Raw genomic sequence first — 6,287 nt, forward strand, 5'->3', positions numbered from 1 at the left:
GCTGGCAAGAAGTTGCAAGTTGTAGCCACATGTCATTGCATTTAACAACTATGAATGATTTGCTAACAACTTCACCTGGAATTGCCATTGTACATTGGGCACAATCATGTTATTTTTTTTTATCTATTTATTAATTACAGTTATGTGGCTGCCCACCTCACAAGAAGCAACTCGATTTTTCACTTTGTGATTGTATCTCTTAGTGGCAGAATTGCTCATCTCCTTTTTCCTCTGTAAGTGAGCATTAGCTATAAATTTGGTATCATAAATAAATAAAAAAATAGTACCTTAAATACTTCAACTAATTCTCATTAAAACTCCGAACTTCTCCATATTGAATAGAATGAGCAAAGAGTACAGTCACTTTTTTTAAAAAAAAATCTTATAACACTTAGATCTTTAATGAAGATTTAAATTTGAAATATGGGAATAATCAGCTCTTATCCTTGCATGTGGAAATAAACAGAACTGTACAAAAAAGATGTGAGCATTGTTGATCTTGAGGATGGTCTGTTTGGTAGTGAATTCTTTGGTGTCCCAGAATTCCAGACTCCTGAATTTTAGAAAGCAAAGATGTACATTCTCATCTATGAATATAATTAACGTGTTCTCTGCTTCTACATAATATGCTGAATCCTGAAACATAATTTTGGTTTGCTAGGGGTTACTTCTGCTTCCCCTAATATTTTGGTACTCTGATATTTAGAATAATGATGGCTTTATCACCAATGCATTTATTGGATTCTGGTGTATCAGATGCATCATATGTATTATGTATCCTGCAACATTACTAATGGTCAGGAGAAAACATGTTCCTTTAGTTGAAGAAAGGTAGGTATGCAAGATGGACATGGGACTATTTTTCCTTTTTTGATGTCAAGTAATGAAATTGTTAAAGAAAATGATTCTGGTACTAAGTTTCTTCTATTATAGATTTATTACAGTATATTTTAGAAGCAAATTAGCTGTATTTTGAATTATTTCTGAACTATCGAGTAATTATTTCTAAACTTCTAAGTAAATTATTTGTAGTTAAAATATTTCGTATTTAGGTGATTCACTTGTTTGCTTTTAACCTGAAAATATTTTTTCATCTCTTTTCAGTATTTGATCAATAAAATGTAAATTAACATGACTGATCTAAGTTTACAATTTAGACATTTTGTCTTTGTATAACTGTCTTGGGTTGTATAAAAATATTAATAAAGTTTACATTTAAACTTTTCTTTTTAAATTCTAAAGGTACTTAAAATTTCATTTGATTTCAGCTAATAGAATATGGTGTATGAGCTGTTATGTAGTAATTAATTTCTTGTTAATATTAGTTAATGTTGCTCTTCATTTTCTTTTCAGATAGATATCTGAAACTATAATCTTCATTAAATTATTTTAACCACCTAATTAGGCATTTCAAAATGTGTAAAACCAAAGGGTAATATGCAATCATACTAAAACATTCTATTATTTCAGTGGGAGTTAGACATATGCCTCATTCTCCTGGTGAAATAAATGGATCATGCCAATTTAATTAAGTTGAACTTCATTCATACTTAGGCAAAAGTGTACTAAATTGGTAATTGCAATACACAAAATGCAAAACAAACGACCATAAAACATAAATTAACATATTGTAAGACCTGAATCATTTTTTTCAGAAAAATGCATACTTATTAATTAATGTAAGCTAACCATTCTTTGCTTAGTTTTGTGATCAAGTAGAGCTTGTTTTGCTTGGTCATATTTTGACTTTGGTTAGAACTATTACAGAGATAGTTTGGTCTAGTGGTTAAAGGCATGGAATTTTAATCCAAAGGCACAAAAGCCTACTGGCTGACAATGAGCCAGTCACTCCCTCCTAGTTCTGGGATGAAGAATGAGAAGGAACAAAATACTCCTGAAAACAATGCCAAGAAACTGCAAGGATCTGTCTATATGGTTGTTAGGAGTCAAAACTGACTCAAAGGCATAAGGAAAACATGAAATGTTATTCAACTATGCAAAATATTAGCTTGAGGACTCCAGTATTTTAAATGGGCTAAATAATTTACATTGTTATCCACTTTCCTGTAGAAAGATATTGACCTCTGGTGGCCAGATGTTACTATTGTCACTCAGAAGTGTTTAAAGCGGGTCAGGCAAACTTCTCGGGCACTGGAGTCTATTCATAACACTGAGGGAGATGCAGAATGAGTGAAGAAATGATGGAGATTGGTGCTTGCAACAGTTCAAGGTTTTGTCAAGCTTATTTAAATAATTGGTAACAGGTAGGAGCCCTAAAGACTGAACCGCTCAGTCTCACACTAATGATGCATGTAAAGAAAGGGTTTAAGCACTATGTCACAGTGTGTGTGTGTGTGCGCACGTGCATATCTGCATCCTTCCCTGCCTACCTTCTCACCTTTATGGGTGATACGTGTCTTCTTCAAGCTCAGTTCCTCTACCAGAGGCATGGGAGTTTGACAGTTGGGTGCAGTATCTTAGCTGTTCTTAGCACTGCACTCTTCTGAACGAAGAGCTCTGGTGTTATTCCTGGGATCTGTTGAAGCCACTCTCCCAGCTTAGGAGTCATAGCCTTGAGTGCTCCCACCACTACTAAGACTATTTTGGCCCCTACTTTCCACATCCTTTTTAGTTCCTCCTTCAGGCTCAGGTACTTCTCCAGCTCCTCATAGTCCTTCCTGATGTTGCTGTCACTTGGCATCACTGCATCTATCACCACTGTTGTCTTTTGGTCCTTGTCTACTACTCCAGTGTCTGGTTGGTTTACCAGTACCTTCCTATCCATATGGGTTTGGAAGTCCCACAGACTCTCAGCCCGCTTATTCTCCAAGACTTTCTGTGGAATTTCCCAAGTGAACTTGAGAAGGTCTAGCTCGGGTAGACAACCTTGGCTCTTTTATGACTCGTGGACTCCAGCTGGCTCAGGAATTCTGGGAGTTGAAGTCCACGAGTCATAAAAGAGCCAAGGTTGCCTACCCCTGGTCTAGCTCATATTCTGTGCAGATGTTCCTGTACACTGCCAACCAGCTGGTTATGCCATTCAGTGTATGTGTACACACATACATAGCTTTAATATTTTAACAAATTTGGATTGCCCCATCACTTCCCTCTTCCTGAAATGGAGGACAGCATTGCCAATGCCAGAGGCAACAGAATATTATGCTGTTTTTATCTCTTGTATTCTGCTGTGAAACACATTCTTTCTTTTCTGCTTGCCCATCTGCTGACACTTAAAAAGAAAGTGCTTTTAGCTGAGAATGAAAGAAGATGGTCTCTCATTTCAGCCAGCTGGTGTGGAAAAGGATGCATCAGCTCTGCAAATTCATTTAAAAATGTGATTTGAGGCTTCCTTCTATGCTTTTTATGAACTTCTAATTAGATATGATCTTGGTTTTTCCTGATTTTACTGTACAGTTCCTAACTCTCCTAAACATTTGTTGTGCTGGGTGGAGCTAATGCAGTCACACAAAACATCTGAAGATGATCAGGTTGGGGAAGATTTTAATCATCAAGGGGCTTGACTAGAAGACCTCTAAGGTCCTGCTCAACCCTATGACTCTATGAAGTATAGAGAACTCCAGTGCTTAGCCCAAAAATGTGTTTTCAAGGCACAAAATATTGCTATTAAATTTCCATGCAGTGCTTGAAAAAAATGATAATGTATTCCCTCCATTAATGATCTTGGTCAACCTCCAGCAGTTGATTTTATTATTAGATAAGTGTGCCACCTTCAAACTAGTTCTTTATTTCAAATAGTTCTTTGATATTCTTTATTAAAAATAAGGAACTTGTGATTCCCTATTGGATGTAATACAACTGGTACCACCCTTCGCCATTGGCCATGCTGATTAGTATTACTATAGGTAAAGGTAAAGGTCCCCCCGCACATGCGTGCTAGTCATTTCCAACACTACGGGCCGGTGCTCATCTCCGTTTCAAAGCCGAAGAGCCAGCACTTGTCCGAGGACGTCTCCGTGGTCATGTGGCCGGCATGACTAGATGCCAAAGGCGCACGGAACGCTGTTACCTTCCCACCGTAGTGGTCCCTATTTTTCTACTTGCATTTTTACGTGCTTTCGAACTGCTAGGTTTGCAGAAGCTGGGACGAGTAACAGGCGCTCACTCTGTTACACGGCACTCGGGATTCGACCCGCCAAACTGCCAACCTTCTGATCGACAAGCTCAGCATCCTAACCTGCTGAGCCACCGCGTCCCTTTACTATACTGTACAAATAAATATCATTGAGGACACTAGGATTTATTATGAAGCAAATATGCATCAAATTGCAACCTGAGTCTGGTGCAATTCAAGTTCTTGAAATTTAAGAGTGATGAAGCCTATCCTTACGGAACTAATTATTCAAATTAGTTTCTCAGTATGTAGAAATGTTTTAAATATACATTTTAAAATGTATATGTTTAATATATTTCCCCCAAACACCTATATTGTTACCAAAATAACAAGAACACAAAATATAAGTATAAAACATAGAAGTATAACTACCTGTCAAAGCCCAGGTTCATATGTTACTGTATTCTTAATTTTTTTTTACAGTTTTATTTCATCACAACCTGCTCCAACTTCTTTATCAATCCATTCAAATATAATCAGCCATGTGCTGGCAGGTGTTGTATAAGGTTACTACGTAAAATGATAGTGATCTGCAACAAAAGCTTGTTGCAAAGCTTGGTGGACAATAGTCTGAGATAGAGCAGAAACGGCTTTTCTTTATTTTGCAGCTTACATTCTCTGTCACGGAAAGGGACACAATCTTAGCATGGTCCTCCTGAAACCAGCATGCATTGCAGACTCTTCAGTAGCTTAATGAGATGTTAATGCCACGAAGTCTGCGAGTTCTTAAAGCAATGAATTACTGAAGATGCTGGTCTTACTACATCTCCTGAGTGCATTAGAATAGACACTTGTGGAGAATAATCCAGAGGCAACATTGAAAAACATTGAATAATCCAATGCAACTAAAGTCTTTAGGGGTAGAAGGTATGCAGAAGAGACTCATGGCTAATTCCATATACTGGAGCATACGCTTTCTGAATATTTCAGTTGCTTATCGAAAATGGAAAAAATGGATTTATCCCCAAAAGGCACATTACTAGGCAAGAGGAAGAACTTTCCTACATAAATCTCTTCTTGTTCAGATTTATTCATGGCCATCTGAGAAGCAAAAGGGCAATATGATAGCTTGATTTGAGGTTCTTTGGTCCATGGAGAATTGCCATATCTGGTTTTCGATGGGATGGCACTGCCCAAATAGTCCCAGTACATAATCTGGGGATTCTCCTCGACTCGTGATTCCTGCCCGAGCAATAGGCAGCAGCATGGTCAGGACAGCCTTTGCACAACTCTGGTTTGTGTGCCAGTTACTCCCTTTCCTGGAGCAACAACCCCTGCTCACAGTTACTCATTCCCCAGCCATTTCCTCTTTTGACTATTGCAGCACACTGTACATGGGGCTGCCCTTGAAAACTATCTGGAAACTTCCAATTGATTCAAAATCTGGTGGCCTGCATCATTTTGTGCAGGCCTAGATGTCCTCATATATCATCTGTCCTGAGGGAGCAACATTTTGTTTCTGGATCCAATTCAAGGTGCTGGTTATCACCTTCAAAGCCCTACATGACTTAGAACCAGATACCATGTTTCCACGAAAATAAGACCTACCCTGAAAATAAGCCCTAGCTTGATTTTTACATGTACGCCCAATCTAAGCCCTAGCCCCAAAATAAGCCCTACTTAAGACTCCGCCTATTCCATTGCACCTGGTTGCACGAGGTGGGCAAGGCACATGAGTAAGAATCAAGCTAGGGTGGGGATGGAGGGTGGAGCTGCCCCATGTGTCCCGTACCCACTTACCTTAGGACAGTTGCAGCCAGGCCTTCCATGCCCCGACACCTGCCTCACTGGCCCACTTCTGTGGCACCCCACCCCCCGGCCTCTTTTTCGCTGTTAGAGGCCTCCTTAAGCAGCCAAATCTTTTCCCAGCATTGCATGGCAATTGAAGAGGGAAAACTCTGATCTTAAGGAAAGATATAGCTTATTTAAAAATTTGGATAAGTACAGTTGGAGCTTCCATATGCTGTAAAATATCTTTCTGAAATTTAATATTAAGCTATATACAGGGGTATCCTTAGAAAATAAAAATAGTGGTTCCTGAAGTCCTGTACCTTGCGCAGGTAGTCCTCAACTTATGACTAATTGAGGGTGGAATGAGGGTTGTAAATCATTTAGTTGTTAAGCAGATCGCTTGATTTTATTACCTGATTTGTGG

This window comes from Vipera berus, assembly GCF_964194415.1.
Source record: "Vipera berus genome assembly, chromosome: 4".
NCBI classification, from domain to species: domain Eukaryota; kingdom Metazoa; phylum Chordata; class Lepidosauria; order Squamata; family Viperidae; genus Vipera; species Vipera berus.